This window comes from Opisthocomus hoazin, chromosome 8 (assembly GCF_030867145.1).
Source record: "Opisthocomus hoazin isolate bOpiHoa1 chromosome 8, bOpiHoa1.hap1, whole genome shotgun sequence".
NCBI classification, from domain to species: Eukaryota; Metazoa; Chordata; class Aves; order Opisthocomiformes; family Opisthocomidae; genus Opisthocomus; species Opisthocomus hoazin.
In genome coordinates this window covers 70,655,435-70,681,696 of record NC_134421.1, presented here as the reverse complement: position 1 = coordinate 70,681,696, position 26,262 = coordinate 70,655,435, and the positions used below count along the sequence as shown (strand labels likewise).

The following is a 26,262-nucleotide window of genomic DNA, read 5'->3' as shown; positions in this document are numbered from 1 at the left end:
TTTGCTTTTCTGCTGGGCTGTAACCTAAAGCCTCCTGGCTTGACAAAATGAAATAAAGCTGTGTGATGATGCGCTGCCACTGCTGCTGCCGCCACTCTGCCTCCTGCAAACCTCCCAACGTCGTGCGGCGATCACTCGCCGTTGGAGCCCCGTCAGGGAAGCGGAGCCTTCTCCCTCCAGCCTAAACCCTGCGCCGGACAAACTTACCCTTCAGCTTTGTGAAACGCGGCTCTGCCCCAGGAGCTGTTTCCAAGGGTTGGCGTGCCTAGGTAACTCTCTTCCCATGACACAGCAGAACAGCAGCGGCGGCAGTGGCAGAGTAAAACAAATCGGTTCTGGCAGTACTCCTAGAAGACTACTTTACATCCCAGCTCCAGCCTCTTTCTCCTTTAAGGACGATCTGAGGAAGGGGATATGGAATAAAAAGAGACCGGTGAGGTAGGGAGATAAGCCCCAGCGAGATGGGAAGCGAGGCACGCTGGAGGTAAACTCCACGGCAGCGGGACAACCTGGATAAACTGGCAGAAAGGAACCCAGAGGTAGAAAACCCCCCTAAATTGGATGGGAAAGGACAGATAAACAAGGGAGTGTAGAGGGAAGACTCTGAGAAGGAGGAAGGAAAGGAGGATGAACTGTTCCTCACTCAGTTAACTCTTTTCAGCCAAAATCACTGGTAGTTCTACGAAATCCTGCTGACGTCTTGGTAGAAAAAAAAAAAATAGAAACACTGATCTGTGTTTCAGTTCATTGCACGGGTGCTCGGAAATGAGTGGGGCAGAGCACAGGTGCTTCGACTCCAGAAGCGATAACGGGAGAGCGGAGGGAGAGGCTCTGCCGTCATCGCCAGGATTGGGCCTGCGCCGACCGACCGGGCGTCTCCGGTCCCCTCCCGCGTTGACAGGCATCAGCGTCAACCCCACGGGCACGAAAAAAAAGGTTATTTTGATGGCTCCCTTCCAGAAAACTCGGTGGGACACTGAAGAAATTAAATTCCTGACTTCAAAAATTTATTGCGGCTGCGGGTCGTGCTCTGAGGGGCTGCGATTTCCAGCGGGAGCCCTAAGGAAGGAAGGACGCGGCACGCTGTTTCCGCCTTGAACAGCAAACCCATCGCCCCGCCACGAGCTGTCCCCCCGAACCTTGCACTGGACCCCCAGCACCGACGTGATGCCACCGGGCCGGGCGCAGAATCTGGGGAGCTCCCACGGGAACCGGGCGGAGGAAAACCCCGAGACCCCCCTCGCCTCGCCGGCCTGGCAGAGGCGGCAGCGCGGAGCTGGAGGGGTTTAGCTCCCTCATCCCAAATCCCAGGGGCGGGAAGAAAGCTGGGGAAAAGCAGAAAAAAACCCCAAAAAACAACAAAACCCCCCAAGGAAACCCCGCTTCAGCACCGCAGGCAGAACAGCAGCCGAGGGGGGCGGGGATGCCCGCCCGGCCTGCCCGCATCCCGGAGAGGTGCGGGATGGGGGGGAGGGACACACGCGGAGGAGAAGATGTCGGGAAGTCTCCGTTTTAACTCTTCTCTCCTCTGAGGGGTGGCTGTTGGCAGACGCGGCTTGCGTTCCCGCACCCCCGCACCGCAACCTGCGCCTGCAGGGAACCGGCCGAGCTGCGGGGTAAATCGTTTCCTTACAGGAGTTAAACAGAAAAACAAACAAACAAACAAAAAACCCAAACAAACCCACGTTCGAGACCACCGCATCAGCCCCGCACAGCCCCACCGACGGCATCGCCCGCCTCTCCAGCCTCCTCGGGCTGACACAAACAAGTTTCGGTGGTTGGGTTTTTTTTCTATTTTTTTTTTTTTCCTCCCTTTGGGGGTTTGGTGTGGTTTTCATTTTTTTTTTTTTTTCCGTTGTTTTTGCTGGGAGAAGGCACCGCAGAGGAGCTGCGAATCCCGCACCCCCCTCCATTCCCCGCTCTGCGAGGCGGCGGGGAGCGCGGCGAGGGGTTGTTTCCCTGCAAAGCGGCGGGGGGGGGGGACGACAAACCACCCCCCAAAAACCCCTCGGATTAACGACAACAGCTCAATCCACCGGCGGGAGAGGCTGCGGGCGGCGGCGGGGCCGGGAGACCCCCGCGTCGAGCCCCCGGGGGGGGGGGTGCCGCCGGGTCCGGCGTCGGGAGCGGGGGGGGGTTCGGAGCGCGCTGCCGTCACGTGAAAAGTCCCCTTTAAGTTTCCATAGCGAGAGAGGGAGAGGGCCTGCGGGCGTCACATGATGGACGTGATATAATGAAACAACATTGTCGGGGAGGGAGGCATTAGGGGAGCCCGGGGCGGGTGGGAAGAAGCGGCGGGGGGGGGCGGCGGGGGTAGCGGCGCCCACCGGCCCGCACCGCTGCACCTGTCCGGGAGAGCGGGCAGCGGCCCCGTCCCCCCGGAGAGGAGGAGGAGGAGGAGGAGGAGGAAGAGAAGAGCCGGCAGAGCAGCGCGCCCTGAGGTAAGTTACCGGCGGGACGCGGGGGTCGCGGGGCGCTGGCGGGGGGGGGGCGGCCATGTTTTGCGGGGTGCGGGGTGCGTGAGGGGTGCGGGGGGGGGGTGCGGCGTGTCCCCGCGGAGCGGCGGGGCTGTGCGCGCCCTCCCGCCCTCCATGTCCGCATTCCAGCTCATGTTGCGCAGATAAAATTCAAACTTGAGGTAAACACAAGCTGGCGGGGGGGGGGGTGGCGGGGGGGGGGGTGGGATATGCGGGGGGAGGGCGGCTCGCTCCATCCCGCCGCCCCGCCGCTGCCCCGCCGCACAGCCCACCCGCGGAGCCCCCACGCACCTGGGCTGCCAGCGACGAGCCCCCCCCCCCCCCCCCCATCCACCCGTACCCCGTCCCTGGGGAGGCAGAGCGGGCGTGCCCCCCCCTTCCCCTTCCCCGCACCGCGCACCCCGCAGCCAGCAAATGCGTGGTTGAGGTGGTGGTGGTGGGGGTGCGCGGTGCGCGGCAGGTGCTGTCGCGACATGGGGGGGGGGGGGGGGGGCTGCGCGCTTCTCGCCAAGTGACAGCCGAGCTGCGGGGGACACACACACACACACACACGGGACCGCGCGGTGTTGTTTTGGTCGCTGCGTGGGTATGCCGACCCGAGCAGGAATAACAGCGATCCCCCCCAAAAAACACGCTGGCGGGGTGCGGGGGGGGCCGGTGCGCATTTCTAAGTGCGTGTGGAGAAAACAAGATGCGGCCGCCGGCGGAGGGGGGGGGGGGGGAGTAGGCGGGGAGGGGGGGGCCGGGCCGCCGCTCGCCAGCCCGGGTCCGTGACACAGGCGGTGCCGCCGGCAGCGGGTATATTTAGCGCTTCCCCCCCCCCCCCCGGCGCCGCCGCCGCATGCTCCGCGCCCGGTGCGAGCGAGCGGGCGCTCGGTGCGTGATGGAGGCGGGCGGGCCGGCCGGCCGCCCCACAGGTGGGTGCGTGAGGAGGGAGGGGAGGCGGTGAGGGGAGCGGTGAGGCGAGGGGCGCTGCCGGTGGGTGGGGGGGACACGGAGGCGGAGTGCGGGCGGCTGCCGCGGTGCGTGGCGCAGCCGTTGCGGGGCGTGAGGCGTTGTGAGGTGGGGGGGGGGATGCGCGCTTCGGGCTCGCGGGCTCGCTGAGGGCGGGAAGCGCGCGCGACCCCTCGACGCGCGGCAGCGGCCCCCGCCTGGCGCCACCTCGGCAACTGCACCGAGGCGGCCGGACCGGCGGCCACGCCCACCGCGCCCCGGCCGGCCAATCGCCGCGCCGCTGGCGGCCGCCCCCCCCCCCTTTCCCCCGCCTCCCCCCCTCCTCACCTCCCCCCCCCCCCCTCGCCCGCCCCCGCCCACCCGCCTGTTTGTTATGGTCGGGGCCACGTGCCGCCGGCTCAGGCGGTCACGCGGCCCGGCCTCGCGCCGCCCCCGGCCGTCGCCCGTCGCTGCCCGGGGACCCGCGGGGCTCGGGCCCGGCCTTCGGCGGGGCCTTGACGGGGAACCGAGCCCGGCCGCCCGGCCTGGGGGGGGTGTCCCCGAAGCCCTCCTGCTTGAGGGGAGGTGGCCGGGGGCCTGCTGGCCGCGGGGCCTTGCTGGAGGGAGCGGCCATTGGTGCGCTGCCCCGTTAAAAGCTGAGGGGCCTGGCCCCCGGCTGCCTGTGGCCGAGCCCTCACTGCCCGTCTGCGGCTGGCTCTCCCCTCCGGAGAGGGAGGCTTTTCTCTCCGGAAGATAGCTGTTTATGCCCAGTGATTATATATATATATATTTTTTTTTCCTTCTCCCTCCGTGCTATCCTGCATAAGCCACAGCGGTAGCGACGTCCCTGCCCAGCCCGGCGTCGTTAAGGCATGCCGCGTTATGTAGGTAACGCAGGGGAACGCCGCGGGGGATCGTGTTTAGCTGTCGGTCTCCTGAGCCTGAAGCCTTGAGCCTATTTATAGGTAGGTTGGGCAGTCTTTAGCGTGAAGGACTCAGAGCCGCGTCCTGGTATGTGGCAAGGTGAGGCGTGATGGTGGTGGTTTGTTTTCGGCGGTTCTTTATTTCTGGAAGTAGGATTTTATGGAAGGCTCTGGAGGAATGGTTGTTAATCAGCTACGTGGAGAAAGACTCGTTTGTTTGGAGCTGAGGAACGTAATGCCATTTTAATGTAACTTCTCGGATAGCAGAGCAAACAGTAAGAGGATACTTAGTTCTAGATCAGTGGCTTTCAGCTTGCAGGCACGGGACCCCGGCCGACTGCAGGCAACTTACTCGGGGTCAGTAGGAAGCAACTGCGGGAAGGGCGTCTGTTTTCTGTAGGCTTGTGTTCATTAGACAGGTGTCTGCACTGCTACGGATTCTGAGGCTGACAAGCTGGGAAAAAAAAAATACTGAAGACCGCTCTTCTAGATCACTAAAATATTTTCATTTAGAGTAAGTGGAGGAGGGATGGAAAAACAAACCGTGTCTGTTTTGTTGTGTACGTTCCTGTTGTACTGTTTAAAAACTTAAAATTCAGTGCATTTTTAAGAATTACATAACCATTAATAACATCGTGACTGACGCATAGCCTTAAAGAGTTAAATAACAGCAGATGAACGAGAATGGGTCAGGAAGAAGAGAGAGGGTTTTAGCAGTGAGGACCCTGCACAGATACTTAAAATTGCTTCAGAGTTACGCTAGGAAGGAGTCTGCTGTTGTTAGTAGTAGTGTTTTAATGCCCTGTAAATACAGAACGCGAGGAGGAGGATGGAGAGATAAGGTTTGCAGTTTGACACTGGTCTAGTCCAGTAAATGGGTTGGGGACGGTTTATGCTGCTTCACGTGCTTTCACTTCTCTTCCATCGTAACTTTATTAGTACAGTTTTTTGCATCTGAAATGATGAGAGTTTCCAGGTATTGGCTGGTGGTGTTGATCAGGAGGGAATACGGCCTTAAAGTAACAAGAAGGGTGGTGATGACTCTGAAACGAGCAAGGGCCTGTGGAATGAGGAAAGGACTGGGGTGGTAATCCACAGTGCTTGGCACATGCTGATGTTTTGTGTTGGTTACAGGGGTCCTTCGAAACAGTGTTGCCTACAGAAATATGTTTATTCAACCCAGGTAGTATTTACTTAATTTATATGGGCGTATCTGTATCTCTCTGTATTTTTTTGGGGAAAAAACCAAATTGACCTTAAAATAGGAAATAATCGGAGAGCAGTTGGTTGGTTAGAGCGCTGAGAAAACCGGGAGGTGGGCAGTAACAGCCTGTGCCAGCGTCTCTGATTTTTGAGTGTATGTGGAATTGCTGGTGGAATTGATGCACCAGGAAATTGCTTTCTCTATTTTTGTTGGTGAGATGCGGTTAAAGTAAAATGAGCCCTTTGGATCCCATATCCCGCTTCTCTTTAATATAACTAAGATCGTTTATCTTCTCAGGCGGCTAGAGGAAAAATTACTTCATTTTGTAACTTGGTTCACCTTCTCTTCAGCTGCTGTCAGTTCATGACAAGGCACAATGTGTGCTGTACACTGTGTTCTGCGGAGCTGTTTTGGTGACGAATACAATGTATATGAAAAAAGGTCTGTGAAAAGTAGGTATTGTGCCAGTTCTCTACCCATTTTACGTAAACAATACCGATTTATCTCTTGAAGAAGTACTTAAAGCTTCATTCTAGGACCTAATGCCTTGCCAAATTTCAGTGGCAAGAAGGTCACTATTTTGCTGTTCGTTCAAAAAGCATCTGAAAAGGAAATATCTAACCTCGCGTTCATTTTGGGTTTGCGATAGGAAGTAGTGAAACTTTTTTTTCTGTTTTAATGAAAGGGGAAATTGTGAGCTTATTTTAAAACTGTGTTTGTTGACGCTAGTAGTAGCCTATTGTATGGTTAAAATTAAGAGGATCTCTCTAATCCAGGCTCCATTTTTTTTTTCCAATTGCTGTTATCACGTGTTTACTGTATTTCTTTCGTATTTAAAAATGAAAACATGGAGTCATGTGTTTTGTGCTTCTGTGTGTTGTATGATTAGCTGTAGTTGATCGTGCCACATCTGCACAGTTTTTTTCCGTAAACATCTTGGTCTTGGAATTATTGGTAGCATCAGAATATGAGCTTGAAAGTACTGTGATATAAAGGATAAGAGTACTTGCAAGCACGAATGCTGAAATGCGGAGTTAAAAAATAAAAAATCTTTCCCCAGCAGTCTTTCGAGACAGTTTGATAATTTTGGATCCTGACTCGTGGCGTTTGAAATGACTGGAGATGGAATTAATGGGGCTGCAACTGTTTGTCACGAATTTAAGCACAGCAAACAGTGTTTTTGGGTGTAGATTTCATGAAAATAAAGCATAAACCCTGCCATCCTTTCTCAGTCCTTCAGGACGCTGCAGCCCAGCCAGCAAGACGCAGCGTTGTTGTCTAACAGCATGGCTGGAAATAGGAGTTGTTTGTTCTGAATTTTACCCTTAGCAAGGTCAGAGATTTCATCTTTCCATAGATTTCCTGATCTGGGCACCTGACACTTGCAGAGGGTCCTAATTCATGAATTTTCATGAACTACCTTGAGCTCTAGAGGGAACGTGTTAAATGTCCCCAGTATCGTGCTTCTTCACAGCCGTAAGTCTGGAGATCTCTGAAAGGCTGACATCTATATAGCAAACGTATTAATTATGGTAGTAAAGAAGTCAAGCTGAAAACATTTTACAAGTTTCTTATATAAAGTTATGTATTTGGCAGGACAATAAAAGAGTGATAAATGTAACAATATCCTTGTATTAAATAGTTGTAATCAATATGGACATTGAAGTTTTGCTGTTGGCAGTGATTTGTTTTAGGAACGCTGTAGTCTAAGCGCGGGACATTTTGTGGACGAGGGGAGATGGTACTACTCTCGAATTGGGCTTCACAGTAGGCTGAATTTCAGTGTACTCTCACTTGAGAATTATTTTTTCATAATTATGATGTTATGAAGCATTAGTGAGGCACTGCTAATGGCGAGGGTTTTTTTTTTATTCTTGCTAGGCTAGAAATTTGTTACCAAACTAGAAGGAAAAGAGATGGAGAGACAAGTGGTTTAAAGGGTATTTATAACACCATTTGTAAGCCATGATTTTGCAAGCACTCCTCTGAATATGTCTTGTTTCGGGAGTAGGTCCTATTGAAGAACGTAAATTGTGCAATTACTTAGAAAGTAAGCAGAGTTGGTTAAGTACAAAGATACTAAAGCAGTCATAATGTTTTTCTGTCCTACATTTCAAGATCTTACTGTCTTGTAACCAAACCCATGATGTGCTTACGATGTAAAGGACGCTGCACAGTAGTCTCATCTTGACAGAGAACTTGTGAAGTCAGCCTGCTAATAATATCGAGATTTTTTTTTTCTCTTAGTTTATATCATCTCACAAATTGTCATAAGCAGCAAGTAGTTGCCCAGATGGGAAAATAGGGTGAACAGAATGAGGAGAGGGGAACCTGGTAAGCATCATGCTCTGCTATTACAAAATGTAGGTGTTTCTGCCCCCCCCCCCCCCCCCTTCCCGAACATGCTGATTTGCCTGTGTGCTACACCAAAATGTCGCAGTCTGAGTGCAGCTACTGTAGTGCTGAGCCTGAAGTAATCCTTATATTTTCAGAGTGCTCATTAGCGTAGGTTGGACGTTGTCTGCAGAACTTCTCCCAATACAGGCAGAGTGGGTCTGGATCTCTCTGGAAAGCATTCCCTGAATTTGGGCCGATTCTTGTTCTTCTGTAGTGTTGTTGTCATCGGGTATAATTGTGGCAGCGTATGTTTTCAGAAAAGAAATATTACTTTTGTGTTTATTTAGTAACATTGTGTTTGGAATACCCAGAAAATGTGCTAATTTGAATAATTGTGTTCAGGTTACTGAATTTTAGCATCACTGTAGTAGCTTCTGCAAAAATAGAGTTGTAAAATGAAGGCAGGTGCTGGCTTCATGAGCTACCGTATGCGGAGGAAATTGAGTAGAATCGAGCTGATGTTCAAATTTTAGCCTAATCAGAAAGAAACGCAAGCATTTTCTCGGTTTTATGTTGGTTACTATTTGTGTCGGCAAAGGAAGGTGTTTCCCGGTGGCTAGATGCTGGGTGCTTTGCAGTAGCTTATCCAGAAGAGATGTGTTCGAAGCTGAACGTATCTTTGTGTTTGGTTATGGGAACTCGGGAGATTTCTTGCTGCCCAGCCGTGGAGCCTCCTGGGAGCGAGAAGATGCATCTAGCCACGGTGTTTACTTCTAGCAGGAGGAGAAATAGGACATTTCTGGCTGTTGTCTGGATGTGTTTTGTAAACTGAAAGCACTGTTGAGGCTTTTAACGAGGTGTAGTTGCTGTATCATCGTGAGTTCTGCAGTTTGGCGTTTTCAGTGTGTCACCACCCCCCCCCCCCTTTTTTTTTAATAGCAGAACTTCGGGTCTCTGTAACATCTGATGTATATTGCTGTATCATCGGTACTGCTTGTGAGATATTTACGTTCTGATTTCTGTGGCTTTATGGCAGTGCTCCAGGGCCCTGGAGCAATCAGGATTACATTCATCCTGTTGATGGGGAGCAAGATGCACAGTCTGTGCGAAACGACAGATACTTTTTTTCCTCTCGCTAAGACGTACGAACAGGAAACCCACGCGTGAGAAGAGCCTGACGGGAGCAGCGATGCCAGACCCCCGCCGTGTGAAGCCCCGGTTGTGTCCCGCGGCGGGGCCCGGCCGGTGTCATTGCCCTCTGCCGGAGGAAGCCCGCGGCACACGGCTGGTTGGTGGCCTTGCGTGGGGTTCCCTTCCTCGCCAGCTCCGGTTGAAAGATGCCGTCTTTCTTCTAGAGCTGCAGCGGTGGCCCCTGTTGCAGGCAGATGGGCTGATTCCTCCTCTTCCCTTCTTGGCTGTGTCCAGTGAAGCTTGTAGTTGTTTGTATAAACAGAAAGCTACACGGTGGATCCGGCATTACGGGACCTGCTGTTTCTCCAAAGATTATTGTGCTGGAACCACAACTAATTCTGGTAGCTTCGACGGAAAATTGTGCGCTCTTCCTGTAAAAAAGGAAATAAAACAGCTTTCATCTTTGGAATGTTAGCCCTGCCAGTTTTTGGTAATCCAAAGGTACCCATAAAACAATATTGACCTACAAATCAGTATTTTGAATGTAAAAGACACTTAAATTTAAACAGTTTTCACGCAATATGAAACAGGAATGAGATCGGACTGACTTAATATATATATATGGTTTCACTACCACTAAATGTGTCTGCTGCTTTGGTAAGCCTGTAGTGTAGCACAGCTGTTTGGGTGTTTTGTTTTTTTGGTTTTATTTTTTGGTTGGGGTTTTTGTGTTGGTTTGTTTTGTTTTTGTGTTTTGTTTTTTTTTGTGGCTTAGGAAAATGCCGCCTTTTTGGTCTTCAAGCAACTGCAGTTTTCATATGTTACGGGGAGTTAACAGAGGCAGAGTTCAGCTATGCTGCTGCAGCGGGAGTTCAGTGGGAACGTCTGTTCTCCCAGTCCTTGTCAGTGGAATTGCTGACATTCATAAGGAAGTCCTTGCTGAATATTGGAGAGAAAAAAGTCAGAGATGGGGATTGAGGAGAATTAACCACAAATTATGAATTGAAATGTTATTTACTGCGTAAAGCTGAATTACTCAAAAGCAGTATTACCTTGGTAACAAAAGTGTCACCTATAAACAGCAGTAATTTGTACTGGAGACTGAAATTGTTTAATATGGGGGCGGGGGGGGAAACACCGGTAGAGATGTTTGGTAAGTTAACCCAGGCCCCTAGTATTGTGATGGGGAGAGACGTCTTTTAGAGCACTCTTTCAGAAGATTGCAGAAGCGTGGAAAATAGATACTCACCGGGAAGCCGGCAGGATCCAGTCCTCCACTACTGCAAGCAGCATGCAGCGTGATTCCTGCAACAGTTTTCAGGCTCCAAATTAAAACCCTCATTGCTCCTCTCAAAAGGCTGTTCTGCTGTCCGATTTCACTGATTTTAAGAAATTTAGGTTTCAATTCTAGCGTAAATGCAGTTCACAGCCAGCTTACGTTCAGCTGTCCTGCAAATAGTGTCCTTTAGGGTAAATGCCTCTTTTTTTTTTTTTTTTTTTCCTTCTTTTCTCCCTTGTGTTCTGCACATGCTGCATCTGCGGATAGCGTTTATGCTCATTTATAGCCCTCATTTTGTTCTAAACCAGCAGTTCTTAACTTCTTCATGCCTTTCCCCCTTTTCAGGTTGTATTGCATGCCCCTGTAGTTTAAAGACCACTGGTTTAAAAAACAAGCACTTCTAGTCTTTTTCTGTAAAGCAAACTTCATGTTCCTGTGGGTGAAGTTACGTTTGAGAAGGTTTATGTGAGATTATTCTCCTAGTTGCTGGATCAGGTAAATATTATAAATACAATTTGTCATGTCTAGTGTTACCCTGGTCTTAGTCTCTGTAGAATATATCTGGTCATACTTCTCCCTTTCGTTGATGTTTTCCTTACAAATTACAAAGTACTCTTATTATCGTGAACAGGTTTAATTCTGTTCCAGATGCAATGGGCTGATAAAGTAGTAATGCGTCTTCTGGCAGTTTCTTACAAGAGGAGTTACCCAAAGTATGTGAGGTCTACTTAGAAGAACAGGTTTGTGATGTGCGTACAATTCCTAATAGACAAGGACTGCAATTTATTTTTTTCTTATTCTGCTACTTTAGAAAAATCTTCCTGGCTAGATTAAAACTGGAAGTCAGCTCTGAAACTTTCAGATGCAGTCTCTTTGGTAACTATGTCAACATCAGTTATTGTATAGCTCTAATGTTACCATATAAACTGGCTTCTTTTCTGGCCTGCAGAGTTTCTTCTGGGTGAACTGTGCTTGGCTTACTGAATTTTTGTATTTGATCTGTAAGTCTTCACAAAGTCCTTGACCAATGCTATTAACTGTTCATTGTTCTGTTTGGTAATGTGGGTAGAAATACTAAAGTTTTTGAGAGAGGTTGCAGTGATTCTTTCTGACTTCCATTCATTTTTTTCCATTCGTCCGATTTTTGAAATGTTCCTTTATGGCTGTGCCTGCTATCAGTATCCACGTTAGGTTTTGTCTTCAGTCTCCTGCTGCCTTGCAGGAAACAAAAGCGGGGTGAATTAAGTCCATCCTCTTCCTGCAGGTGGCATTTATGATTCCTCTGTTTTCTTCAGTTGTTTTTCTCCCTTTCCTGCAGCAAAGAGAGACTTTTCCAATTTGCTGAATGCCAGGTGATCTTTGGAGTCTGGTGTGTGTTTTTTTTTTTTTTTGTTTTTTTAAAAGAAAGAATTGGAAATTCAAGCCAGGAAGGGCAGCAATAGGTAGGTCCTCTTTATCCACTCTGTTGTTGCTGTGAGTGGTGGGCCTTACAGGGTATTATGAAGTTTGGCCGCGTCGGACTCTTTAAGGTTAGCTTTCAGTCATAACACGCATTTTCTGCTCTTTCTGCCCCTGATTGCCACCAGGTAATCAAAGCATGGAGATGAATGCAAAATCTGTCTCATGCTCTTAGTAGTTTTAAAGGAAATCCTCATGTGGGTTGCCGCTGTATGGCTCTTCAGTTAAAGATTTCGGGAGTGAGGCATGGGATAGTCATATCTGTTTGTTTCTGTAGACCGGGGCCTCTAAGTGACTGAGTTCACAACCTGTGGCTGTGAGGTGTGTGCTTCCCTGGCATCTCCATCGTGTGCGCTAGATGGATGGAGCTTCTTAGTGTAGTTGCTTTTAGGACTGACTTAGTTGCAGCAGCTCTTGCAGAATTGATCTCAGAATCTGACTTTCCATGCTAGCATTATCTTCGCTGAAAAAAACACATCTTTTATGATTTATATCCATTTTAAACTAACTGGTACTCGGCTGACCCCTCTACTTCTGCATTCTGTGTCTCTCAAGGGTTCTGTTAAATAATATTTATATTAATAGTACCATCTACTGCTGAATCCCCCCTGTGGTTTATAAGAGCATGTTTAAGCATTACGTTATGTTAGCCAGCTTCACAGATAGCAGCAGAATTGCAAATACAAACAACTTGAATTCTGAGCTAAGTTCTTCATATCCTGTGAGTGTTGTAAATAACAGAGGTTGGGATTGCAGGGAAGTAGATTTCCAATGGCCTGGGCAGCAGGGGCTGGTATTCCCCGGCACTGTGGGGAAGGGGCTGGCTGGAACTGTCTTGACATACATCCAGAGTCAGCTTGCCTTCCTCGGGTGTTTGGTATATGTGGATCAGCATCACCAGCAATGAGGGCACGGCAGAGGAGGCAGCGAGTGAGCGGAGTGCTGTCTGTAGGCAGCAGTTCCTGAAAGAGCACTGAAAGCGCAGCAGCACAGAAACCTGGAGTAGGTAAGATTAGAAATCAGGGACTGTGAAGAAGAGACAGATGACCAATGCAGGGAGACCACAATGGGTGAGGTTCTCTTTTAGCAAAGGTTCGTATAATAAGTTAAACAAAAAATGTTTACTCTGTATACAAAAATAAAATTTGAATAATTCATAGAACTTTTCTATATTTCATCTGGTTATTAGTAATTCATCTTCCTCGTACATATTATTACTCACTTTTGCTAACTTAAGAGGCCTATCAGTTGGTTTTTTATAAGCTGTTTATTGTATTAGCTACTTCTTGGGTGGGGAAGGAGCAGTGTATCCACGTAGGAAGGCACGCTATCCGATACTCGGCTATGTGACAAGGAAGCAGTGTCCAGAGCTTTCACCTTTGCTAGCCCGTCTTCCTACATCTTGAATTTCTGCTGGGATCCTCCGTAATCCTGATGATCGGCCGTGCTGCCTGTTCACTTGCCTAATGCCCTTTCTTACAAGCGCCGGTGTTCGACCTAGTTGTGCGAGTACAGCAGGGTCGGTGCCTCTTGGAAGAACCGTTGAATCGATGGAGGAATTAACCTCAGAGACGTTCAGTGCCTGATGCTCTGGTGCAGAAGTTAGTTCAGGAATAATGCAGGCATCTTAAATTAGATTTATCGTGGTAGATATCGTGGTAAGATATGTCATTGTGTTACAACTAGATGAACGTGTTGGCCCTGGATAATGCTGGCTTTTGAAGGGCTTATCTTCAAATGTTTAAAAATCTGTTCTTGTGTTTTACCGTAAACTGATGTGGTCCAGCAGTCGTCTGGCTCACGTATTGGAAATATTTTGTTTTTCTTTTTACATGACTCATTACCATGCATTTGTAACTATGGTTATTTTCTCTTAAATGATTTGTTCTGCCCTTCAATTATTACGATTTGGGGCATTCAGATTTGACTTATTACCGAGGTAGAAATTCCTCCAGAACTGCTAGCTTCTAAATAAATCTTTTAGGCTACGTGCCCATGAAATGACCAGTCACTTTATTACTTCTGCATTTGTCTAAATTATGGCTTCAGTAAGGTTACGTTGCCCTACTGCATCTGCGAATCTTAAAACTAATTTTAAGCATCAAAGTGTTACTTATAACATGTTTGGGGTTTAGCTGCTAGAGGTGTTCTGACTGGCTCAGTAGCCGTGGTGTGTGCTTAGACTGATGAAACAAGGAGTGAACTACGGTAGCAGATGTTACTACTGATAATTCGGACTCCACGTAGCTTGAAAAAAATCACGAAGAATCATTGCCCACGCATGCTTGTTCTCACTAAGGAATTTTGTAAATAGGTAGTGATCGTTTCCCTTGCTGCTTGCATTATTAAATATGTTTTTCTGTTTTATGTGAGACATTTCTCGTTGCAATCAGTAAATTAGAATATCTGTTTTTGTTTAGGAGAAGATCTAACTGATGCTTTTTGAGGGCTCACGTTGCAGTTTTCTCCATTGTTTATTGCTGAAGGGGTCATTTTCGATAGCAGAACTTTCAGTTGGGTCAGTTCAGTTTGTTATTACTTCAGTGTTTGTTAATTGTTTTTTCTCAGCTTGAGTTCCTGGTCTGAGGTACTTACTGCTGGTGGTGTTTGTGATACGTCTGCAGAATTACTGGTAACTTCCAGTAAGATTATTGAACTGGAAATGGCTTCCTAGGTTTCTCAGTCTTGTCACTTTGTATAGGAAGCCTGGTGTTGTATAATTGCTATATAATTTGTGCTTTTAAATAATCAAACTCTATCTTAAAAACAGCTTCTTAATTCCATTATTGTAGTTAGAAGAAAGATTCTAACCATCAGAGCATCCAGGGTCTTCAAAGTCTTTGAATTGCCAGCCTAACATTTTGAAGGGCTGTTTCATACCCACTTTTTTATGATAATTGCAGGTTTTGCCTTAATCAGCTCTCTTTGCTCGTGTTTATTCCTCTAGTACTTTTATGACCAGGAGTTGCATCACTTACTACCTCTTCAGTCAGGTAAGCAAACAGAACTTCTAGTATATGTTCACAGTATTGATTTTTCCATTCTTTTGATCATTCTAAACTGTGCCTGCTCTGTATACTTGGCTCAGAACTGAGCTGGGCTTGCACCTTAGTTTGCCTGCTGCCCACACTGCTAAAACAGCATGGGACACGGTGTCCCTTAGCATGTCTTAATATCCTCCACAACATCTGAAGTCTGCGGTGAGTTAGCTCGCTGTGCTGGGCTTTGATGTGTAGTGCAGTTGGAATCGTTCATCAAAGCAGAAACATGTTTTAAGAAACTATTCTTGATCATCTTGCTGTTGTTAGCTGCTGCTCCGCAGCTGAGACTGTATGAAATGACTGCTCGAATCGTCCTCCATTTCCTGCCTCAGAAACTTCGTGGTCCTGCCTCTCATTTTGGAACCGGTGCTGTTGTGTCATTTCCCAGCTGAGACCAGCGTGGAGGCTGCAGGTGCTGCTTCTCATCGCTTCATTCAGCTGATTCCTGCAGTTGAACAGTTTTAACATAGACCTCTGATGGAGCAGAATAGAACAGCGCAGGAGCTCGTGCAGGCAGGCATCCGTCGTTGCTGGGAGGCAGCAGGAACAAGCAACCGCTTTCGCTCCATTTATACCGGTGCTCCTCTTCTGCTCTCTTCTACTCGTGGTCTAGAGTGAATCCTTTGACTGCTGTCACTGGTCTTGTCTGAGAAATCGTAATTCTTCATTTGAGACCACTGCTAGCGGTCAGACTATGTCCTTTTTTCTTTTTTTGTTTTTTCCTTTTTAAACTCATGAAGTAATGGACCAGGTCCGTGTGTTCTGGCAAGCACTAAACTCGCAGTTAAAAGGTAGAGGTTACCATCTGTTGCCATTTCTGCTGCCTAAAAGCGCCTCTCCTTTCATGCTCGAGTCTGAATGCAGCTTTCTTAAACAGGGCACACACAGTAATCAGATGAAGCTTCCAGGCAGCCATAAATTGGGGTCACAATTGCTTTGTTTCACAGATACGTCACTCTGATGACCGGCGGTCCCTTTGTGCTGGGCTAGGCTTTTTCCTTGTTCGCAATTTCCAAATCAAGGAACTGTTTAGTTGGCGGGAATATGTATTATACCCAGCTGTATGACCGTGCAACTTCTGCTGTTGAGATTCATCCCACTTCCATTATTCATCTGTGAGGTGATCCAGTTCTTTTTGTATAGTGTCCTGGTTCTCCTTGCCTAACGGAGTTTTATCGACAAAAGCCAGGATTGCTAATGTCAAACCCCACCAAAACTAATCCCCAAGTGCAACTGATAAATTTGTAATTTTACGTGTCTACACCTATCCATCGACAAAGACCATGAATAGTTATGTGTGGAGGTCTTACAACAGAGTAGTGTGGTCCATGTATTGAAAAAAGTTGGATTTTTGTGTGTTCTCTTTTATCAAGATTTAAAATACACCACAGAATGTATTGGGAGGGGGTTTAGAAAAAAACAGATGGTGAGGTCCAATTCTTCCTGAAGGTGTTTCAGCTCACTCTGAGCTAGTGAACTCAGTCAAGTAAACCAGATGGAGAACCTGCAGATTTGAGTGTAGAAAAGGTGGGAATTTCTTTCAGTCACTGGTGGAAGAGTTGATATGAGTGGTTAGACTTTTGTGTCGTTCAGCAGAAAGAGTGAGAGTTGCAGATCCAAATGTGTGGATGAGTACATTAAAGAAGAAACCATGTAAGGAATGGAGTAAGGACTGAGCTGCCAACAAAAGCCTGCTTTGAAAGATGAGACGATAAACATAACCTGCAAGCTGCACTAAGTCTTGTCAAAGAAATAAATGCCACAAGATTCCTCAGGCATTCAAATAAATAAATAAAGAATGGGGAAACAGAGCTGTCGTTGCAGGTGACGGCTTTTAAACACTGGTTCAGCCCTTTGTAGGGATGTGGGGAAAAGGCAGGATGGTCAGTGGACAGGACCGTTTAAAAACTGAGGTGGATATAGAAGTGAGCGATGCTGAAGCTCAGAAATCCACGTGAGCTGGTAAGCGCCAAAAAAGACGTAGACAGATTCCTACTCTTAGTATGGCTTTAGTAGATGTCAGAAATCATAGAATAAAGAAAATAAAACACGATTAGCTTATCAAAAGTAAATTATGTTGGAGTAACCTGAGACCTTTTTTGGAAAGGCTGGCTTTTGCAAAAGTTAGACTTTCCCTGGTCTTTGGTAAGGTGCCTGATAGAAATCTACATAGAAAAAAACGCATTTGAGCTGTACAAGAGATGTCTTTTGTGGGAAGAGCTGTAACGGTGGTGACCAGATGGGCAAGAATTAGTGACAAGTAGTTCTGGAGATGGAAGGAAAGGGGTGGGGACAGTGGTTAAAGAATATGGGGTTTTTGATTGGTTTAGATGTGGGTGGTGACCAGTGATCTGGCTGCTGGGGCTTTGCACAGTAGATTTCAGAGTCAAAATTTTAAAAATTAAAATCATTGAAGGGTTATGATATTATAGAGATTTACATGGTTTTTCATTGCTTGGAATGGCACAAGTGTTGCACCGATGTGTATTTAAAAACTGCAAAAACCGTATTACTTTTGTCTAGAGTTTGGCTTTCGTAACTGGGGAGCACCGAGTTAATAGTTAGCTTGTGAGTGTTAAAAGAAAGTGGTGGCAAGAAATAGTGCTCTCTTTCACTTTGTAATTGTGCGGTATTTATAAGAAGCTGTGAGGTCATTGGCTTCCGCTATGAGCCACTTCCTGAAAACCTTGTTTTACATGGTAAATCTAAAAATGTATTTCTTAGAAAAACTCAGCTGTGTTTTGTTTTCTCTTGCTTCTGACTGTCTGCTTTACTTTTGTTTCTACTCCAGAGCTTGTATACCACTGCAGAATAGTGATACCTCCTGAGGGAGGGGAACGCTGCAGAGGGCACAAGCTGTATTGGAGAAGGTACGGCAGAGAAACGCAGTTCACAAAACCCAGTGCAGCTGGTGGTAGCGTGGAAGCAACTTAAACACACAGTCTGGCATGTAGAAAGCATTGACAGTCTCAAGCTTCAGTAAACTGTGAGTCATACATTGACAAATAATCCGATTATGTTTAAAATAATAAGGTAAAACCAGCATCAGCAAAGCTATTTTGCTGTTATTATTTTATTATTTTCCTGTTGAGCTCTAAATATGTAAAAGGCAATTAGTGTCTTGCAAAGCTTGTTAAAATTAATTTTTTTTTTAAATGCAAAGTTCTCATGCTGTCAGTGGCTTGTAAACTCGTAGGTTTTAGAAGCAGCCATCAAATTTCCTAAGACGTCAGGGATTTGGCACTAAAAAGAAACAAGCATTTATGTGCATGTGAAAAAGGAAACAGCCATACTTTATTACTAGCTTGATCAACATAGAACGTATTTTTGGATTGTGTAACGTTGTTATTATTTATAATAGAAAAGAGGTTATTTCAACCAAAATATGTTCTTTAGAATGCAGAAATATAGTCATAATAGAGCAATATAAATCAATTAAACTGTGGCAAGTCAGTGTGTGTGGAGACCAGGAAGGGTGAAGAGCACGTCTGAAGGAAAAAATAAGAATTCTAAGGAGGATTAAAAGAGGATGTTTTTAGGTTGAGTTTTGGGTTTTTCTTTTTTGTGGTTCTATTTTTCCTTCATATCAATTGGCTAAAATACTAGTTAAGGCTAATATCTAGGCCAGCAGAATAAAGACTGACTAGAACAGCTTTGTATAGGAGTGCTTTGTATCTTGAGTTTTGCAATATATTAAGATAGAGAGCTTCTGCGGTGGAAATGAGTGTTTGGATATCATCTGTCAATTTGAACACCGAAGATAAACATGAATTTGGGGTTAATAATATGCTCATTCATTTCAAATCAGGTTTTTTTAATGACCAAGCATGCTATATTGAAACTTGCTAGACTTCACAGAAATAAGAACAGGAAATTCTTCAAAATACAAGTGGTTCTTAAATTTACAAGCTGTTTTACAATAATGTGGGTTTAGCCAGTCAGCATGCTGTTCTACAATAGCTGTAAAGCCATTCTATCTCCAGAAAGACAGGCTGCCTGCCAACCTGTATTTGGCAACATTCCTATAAATTTCCATGGTAGTTTTATTGGTAATTAGGTTTCGTCAATAGCTTGTCTATCATCACCCTTGCACGTCTCAACCCTCTTCTGCCCATACAGGAATCAATTCACAGATTTCTCAAACTGCAGTTCAGACCTCGGCTTTGTGCCGTTTATCATCTCTGCATGGAGAATACCGGCTTTAAACTTAACTTGAGATGCTGGTGTTCACTGTTCTGTCGGTATATATTCCCCCCCTGCCCCCCGACTTTTCTGGTCTGAGTTTCAAACTTGTGGCTGTGAACCAACATCCTCAGTGTGTTCTTCCTCGTGGTGTTTATTATTTATAAATTTGTCTCTTTATGAATTTGGAAAAAAAAGACTGCGTACTAAAGTTGCTGGGAACTGTGAGAGTGTGCGTTTGTTTGGGATCAGGCTCAAACTTTACAACAGCAGGTACAGCTCCCGTGCCTTAATGGGGCACTGATGTACTTACCCAGTACAGTAATGCAATTGCTGCGTTGTCACGACTGTCACCGTGTGATTTTTACTTTAACCGTGTGTGCTTTGATCTGTTAGTCTGAAACATTAAGAACCGTTAGAAGGTACCACTTTACAGCACTGGCAGCTTTGGGACTTCAGTGGGCACAAACCCTCAACTTGATAGCACTTTTTGCTGTAGTGCTTCGCTTGCTGCTGTTTGCAGTGCGTGGAGGATCTGGATGGAACACTGTGCTTCTGGCATCAGAGCTGCGTGCTCGGAGGTGACTAGGTAGCTTGTCATGGCACTACATGATACGTGTAGTAACAGCTCTGTGTGTATTCCCTTTTATCACAGGTCTTGGGGAGAATACAATAGCTTGCATTGCCTTTAGCGTGGTGGTAAGAATTGTAGATACTAAGATGGTACCTAAGGAAGGTAGTTGTGCTGAGAAGTCGTACTCATTGTCAGATTTAAGGTCCAGGTGGACTTTCCTTACAGTTCAGTCTGGTAGAGCCCTTGATGATTAGTTTTGCATTTCAGTGTAGCTTGGTACTGTTGTTCTTTTGCTGAGATAATTTGGAAATACCTCATTGAATCAGTTTTCACAAATTCTCTGTCTGGTACATGGTCTTGTCACCTGATAAGTGGGGGAGGGGTGTGTGTGTGGACAAATCAGGTAAAGTTCTTGTGAAGGGAGCATGAAGATAAAATGCAGTAACCTTTGATAGAAAAGGATTTAGATGAGGTGACTTAAAGCCTTTGGACTAGAGAGTCGTAGTACAGCTGCTTTGTAGAATGGACTTGGGGTTGAAGGTCACAAATCTTAGCTAATTGTCACACTGAAAGAACGCTGCATGTCTGTTCATATTTAAAATCATGTCTGGGTGAAACTTCGACGTGGAGACTTAGCTGAAAATTGTGTTGGAATCTGTTTGTTAGTTCTCCATGTTGCTTAAAAAAATAAACCTTGATGTACTTTGTGAAATGCTATTTAGCCTTTCACATGCTCTTCTGAAATGTGGAATTGCTTTATCAGTTACATGTTCGGAGTGCAGTAGCTACCTTTCCATCTTTATTATATTCCCATCTGCACATTTAGTGTTGAGCTTGTGAAGGTTTTATTTATGTAAGGGTGAGCAGTATATGGCTTGACAGCTGCAATTTCCCTAAAGAAAAGTAAGGTGAAGTAAATAAAGAGTTAAAGAGCAGGAGCTCTTCACAGCGTATCACTGCAGTTTCAGATAGTTATCACTAGGAGGACACATAGACCGTGGTATTAAGGAACTGATTGTTTACCTTTTCGTATTAACTGGTTTGGTACTAGAAAATTATGTGTCGAAAAGTTGCTATCATATCGTGATGTGTTAATTAAGATACTTTATTTTACTTGCAATTAAAAAAGAGAGTTGTGTAATGGACTAAAAGTGAGTATGATGTTTGGAAGTCTCACGGTGATTACTTTGTCAGTGAATCAGAAGAACGCTCATTCTCGAGGGTGTACACCAGCCAATAATAGATGACATTTAGGCAGAAGTGATCCCCATTTTTATCATTTATTTTACAATTTTGTACTGTAGGAATTCCTGACACCTTTTTCTGAAATGTTTATGGTGGCTCCTGCTGGGCAGGACTCTGTGTAAGATGGATCACTGGCTGGGATTTAGTACGCATTTGCTGTCACCTTGATTTATGTTTAGTCTGTTTGTGATCTTTTACAGTGTTTGCAAATAGCTGTTATTTTAGTTGTCTATATGTGTTTACTTAAATTCTGATATACAGTGTCTGTATCGGGCTGAGTAATATGGAAATTAGTCTAATTGATTTAAATAGTTTGTAGACTGCCCATGTTGCTGAGGCAAGCTGTTACCTAATAAAGACTTCGGAATCTGACTCTTTCTGTATAGAATCATTATTGATATCACACATGCAGACAAAGATGATAACCGAAGCATATGTTTTAAATAAAATGACATGAGAAAATGAAAAATGGTTTCAAATTTCAAGTTAGTGAAGGATGCACGAAAATAACACCAGATGGAGAGAAAGAGAAACTAAGACACAGATATTAATAAGCGTGATGTGTTACTGCTGTATAGAATAGAATCTTACAGGCTTTCCCCTGTGGAAAATTCATTGTGACTTCTGTAAGAGTTGCTGTGTTGCGTAAAAGTGAAAATGCATCATTTGACTCTTCAGAGTAATGATCCCTAAGACTACAAATAAGAGCACAACCCAGTTTTAAGTGATTTTTTTAAAACTTAGTAATTGTTTTGCCTGCTAGATCTGGGGAAGATTAATATCTTAATAGAATACATTATTTGTGAAAATAATATAGTTTAACATCTCTACGTTCATAAACTTTACTTCCCTGGGAGACATTTTCCTCAGTACTGGAGCTTGTTCCTATAGTTTCATTTTGTTAGACTGAACAACAAACCACTGGATCTCCCTTTGATAAAACTTAGGATCTGGAATTGTTGCGTAGGTGCTTTATTGAAATGTCTGTGTTGGAACACACTTGTTCACCTTCCCCTCATTATCTGTGTTTAACACAGTTTAATTTTGCACGCATCTGCTGATACTCACTGTGTTGGTTTCATCCTTACAGCAATACCTGTTTTTTAGTTTTCTTGCAGACTGTAGTTTCTGTCCATCCATTTGTATTCTCTCAGTTCTGCTGACTTCTATTATTATTTTTGTTGGGAACTGGGCTCTGCTTTATACGAAAAATTTGGTGTTCTACATGAGGCCCTTAGCGTTGAGAAACAAGGACCCAGCCTGGTTCCAGACTGTCAGTCGAGGATCTGCGCTGACGCTGTGGGCAAGACTGGGCATTCTGCAGATCTCAGGCTCTACACCCCTGCTCATTTAATTTTTCATAATATGAGTTGCATTACAAGTTTGTCAAGGCAACCTTTTTTCTGAAGCGTTGCTGGTAGGGACTCTGCAAAACACAGAAAAATCTCTGCAGAACTTTCTAGTCTGGAGTAGGGCTTGACTCAGCAAAGTACTTCAAGTTCTTTTTTGTTACGCAAGTTTTAATGGCTGAGGCTTCTCGGCCTGTCCTTACGAAAAGGCAAACTAATCACTCATCCTAAAAGTAGCCTAGTATAGGCTAAACAGTGATTGAAGTCTGAGCAGAAACGCTGTCTAATACTACTTGTTATGTCATTAGAGGTCTGCACCCTTTTTTGTAAATGATCTAGTTAGAATTTTGAAAAGTTTTGAGCACAGAAGGTAAAGATGAGACCTCCTGTGATTACCCAGAGGAAAGACTACGATTCATTTTATTAGAATAGGGGGAATGAGAATGAGAGTGCAACACTTAATTGTGGAATGTTCAAAATGAGGATTTTTTTTTTTTGTTGTTGACTGTTTTTCTTCTCTTTTTTTTTTTTTCCTAAAAATTGATGAAATGCCATGTCCTGAAGAGTTACACTGGACAAACAGAATAAGGCAGCCTGCTTTCAGAATGAATAAATGCTGAAGTATAGCTCCTGTTCATACTAGGGAATGGCTGGTGGTACTATCACAGTATTAACACAGGGAGTAATTATAGTATCACAGAATATTTGCAGTGTTCTCAAAAGGCAGTACTGCGTTGGTAGTGAAGTAAGTTTTTGATTATTCAGACCCTTTAAATTAGAAAATTGCTTGCTACATTATACTAAACTACACAAATTTGATTAGGTTTTTGTTTTACAAGATACAAATTTTTAACCTTTGACTGAAAGTGAGTCTTTTGGAAGTCATTCAAGGCGTCACATTAAGATAATGATTCAGATTTTGAGAGAGGTCAGATCAATACCAAGATCTTGTTTTTTGAGTAAAAGCAAATTAAATTATGTCTCATAAATTCAGCTGTGACACTCGCAGATTGACAGACTTGTCTGGTACAGACTTGGAAGAAAGATCAGGGCTGGGGAAGATGGAGGAAGGCAGGAGGTTAAAGCAGGCAACCATCTGATGGGCAGACACTTGAAAAGGAAGCAGTACAGATGGCTTTACTACTGTGAGTATTAGTATTTGTAGTGTAGTGCGTTAGGGTACTGCATGCACTTACCACTAGGAGTGTAGTCATATGTGAAATCCTAATTTTTGCAGTGTTTCGACTCCATTAGAACAGATTTGTTAGACTTGCATTTTGCAGCCTGTGAGGTGTTACGAAGAGCCAATCAAGTATGAAGCAGCCTTCAGCTTCGGAGCCCTATAATACAGACTGGAGAAAAGGATTCTTGGCTGAAAGGAGGCATGGGCTGAGGAAGTTTAGACGTGCTGAAACAGGGGGTAGTTATATATCAGCTTTTCCTAGCTGGTTGTCAAAATTTTAATGCTTCTCCAAAGTAGTTGCAGGTTTATTTCCAGAACATACCAGGGATGAACCATGAATTCTTCTCTAATCGGAAGACCAAAAAAAAAAAATGAAGTGGTAGGCTTTCCTTGTCACCACAAATACAGGGATTTTTATGCTATCATTTCAGTGAGCAATCGGTTAGATTTGGTACTCGTTTGCCTTGGTGTAGAACTACAGGAACTCTGTCAGCACTGATGGGTAACACTGTCTTTGCAGCAGCGTGTTGCCAAAGTTAGCATCGCTCGCGTGGTAAAGGCGAACAGAATTGGATCATGGTGTTGTAGAGTGGTGCAGGATTTGATGTAGCTTCTCTCTTATTGATAATTTCTGCTAGTATAACCCTAAAAGTAAAAAACCAGTTCCATGTAATTCTAACAAAGTTTCTAAGAATAGTCTTTATTTTTCTTTTTCAAAGACTGTAAGGATAAAGCAGAAATCTTACAACTTATTTTACAGTCATAACAAACACTTAATTAGAGAGTTATTTCAGGTTTTTTAATAAGAAAATCTGTCTTCACATTGCTGTACTTAGTAGCTGATTATTTTTTTCCTTGTACTTTACATTAAAGCTTTTTTTTGTCTCCTTTTTTTTTCACCCCTTTAGTCTTTTTGACTAAAAAAAGATTTTTGTTGCTAAATGGATTTTCTCAACTGACGCAAGTGGTAGCAGTATTGGGATAGTGGATGAATTTGCAAATGACAACTAACTATATGTTGTGGTCTTGTTCACATTAGAACATAATCTCTTGCTGTGACCAAAAAGGTTTGGACACCAAGCAGTGTGCATAGTCTGCATAGTCATGTAAATAGCTGTGAGAGCCGGAGTGAAGAAATGGATGTTCTGCCCTAGGACACAAACTTTACCTGAATCAATCTGATATTCAGTTGTGATAAAGATCCAGGGTACAGGAGTTGCATAGAGCACCTTAGGTTGCAGAAGAATGTTTTTATACTTGGTTTTTAAATGTCTTACGTGAAATGTTATATGTTGTAATCCAGCATAGTTGGTTTATTAGAAGATTGAAGGTAATTGAACCAGCATGGGATTAAAGAAGGCTTTCCTACCTATCATGTGACCCGCCTTAACAGCTTTTAACCAAACAGTGGAAAAGTACAGGAGTGTGTTTGGAGACATTCGGCGGTGAACATCTCCAGACGTCCTTTCCAGGGCCGTCATTTGTTCCTGCTAATTTGCATTAGCTGGTATCAGTTTCTTGAATTTGGTAACAGTCTTGACATATTCCTCAATTTCAAATTGAAACAGTGTGACAGAAAAGAGGGAGAACGAAGGAAAGACCAGAGTATTCATCCCTGTATATTGTGAATGGAATAGAATGCTTGCATAGAACTAAATATAGTAAATGCATGTGTTGAAGTGGAGAAGACTGGAGTTTGTTTGGTGCATGAAGGTTGGTTGAGTGTGTTTTCCAACAGAAACAGTGTGAAGTGATGTACCGACAGAGTTTTCAAACTCTGTTTGTTACCAGTTACCTCAGAGCTGCTGGCCACTAAGGGTGAAGATGGCACTGGTAAGTTTTAATGGAATAAAATCTCAGTGTTCCAACAGATGTCTTGAAATTTCTGGGAAGAGGAAGGTGACTGACATAAATGTAGCCGAAACGGAAAGGAAGGATGTCATTCCTGGTATTGTTCAAGATATTTTTCTTTTCTGCAGAATACTTGAGAAGCAGCTGCATCACTAACAGGAATGACAAGCTAGGAAGTTTTGAAGGCAGTGCGGTGATCAGACTTGATAGTGCATACTTGAGAAGTGAAACCCCTCGCTGACACCAGATCAAAGTCAGTGAAGTGCATGTTAAAACAGCACAGGATCTTTTCTGTATCTTCATGTTTCAAATATTCAGTAATACATATTTGTCATATTTGTCTGGTTAGGAGAACTTTGGAGTTGATTTACGTTTGTTTTTTTCCGAGTAGAAAGCACTGCTTTAACGGGTTGGCTTTTTGTTGTTTCTTGGGTTTTATTTTTTCAAACAAATGCTGAATAAAGTCTTTGGAAACTGATCATGAATAGTAAAGTATTTACTAGAGTAGTATTAAGAGTTTTAATCTTGCACATAGTGTTATGTGGGTGACAATATAGTCTAATTATAAGAAGAAAACGCAAAAAGGTTAAACAATCTGAGGAGATACAATTTTGGACTAGATTGATCTAGAATGTAGTTCTCTGTAAAGATGGGCCTTGTAATTTCAGAATGCTTTAGGCTGACCTTCCTCCCCTCTGCACTGTAGCATGAGAGGTGACGGGTAGCTTGGGTTTGAACCCCTGACATCCCGTTACGCTGTCTGTACAGTTCCGCTGGTCGTGGATCACTGAGCTGTCACGGATGTAAAGATTAAATGAGGCAAACTACTGTGTATTGTGCAGAAGAGAAATGGTACTTTTCTACCTGTATTTCATTGCTGCTTTCTTCTGTCTAAGGTTCTTGCCTATCTATTGTTTCCTGGTTAGGTATAAAACACTCAGCAGTGTCAGGAAATAAAATCAGATGTGATGGTTCATTTCTCTCATGGAATGATGAAATACCGTCTTTTCAGCAGAGAGAGTTTGTGGTCAGACTAGGAGGGCAGAATGTCTTTGTCCTCGGTGTCACTTCCTTGGCTGACAACCATGGGGTCAG

General features: G+C 44.7%; 1 long non-coding RNA gene across 2 annotated transcripts in view; it reads left to right on the top strand.

Moving 5' to 3' along the window:
* The first annotated feature begins 2,328 nt into the window (after positions 1 to 2,328).
* LOC142362194 (uncharacterized) overlaps positions 2,329 to 26,262 on the top strand; it is a 128,175-nt gene continuing 104,241 nt past the window's right edge. Inside the window, exon 1 of one of the 2 annotated variants that reach the window (XR_012764788.1) lies at positions 2,329 to 2,441. This is a non-coding gene — a long non-coding RNA (uncharacterized LOC142362194). Of the gene's footprint in view, positions 2,442 to 3,320; positions 3,395 to 26,262 lie in introns of those variants that run through there. The other variant, XR_012764789.1, reaches the window with a different exon arrangement.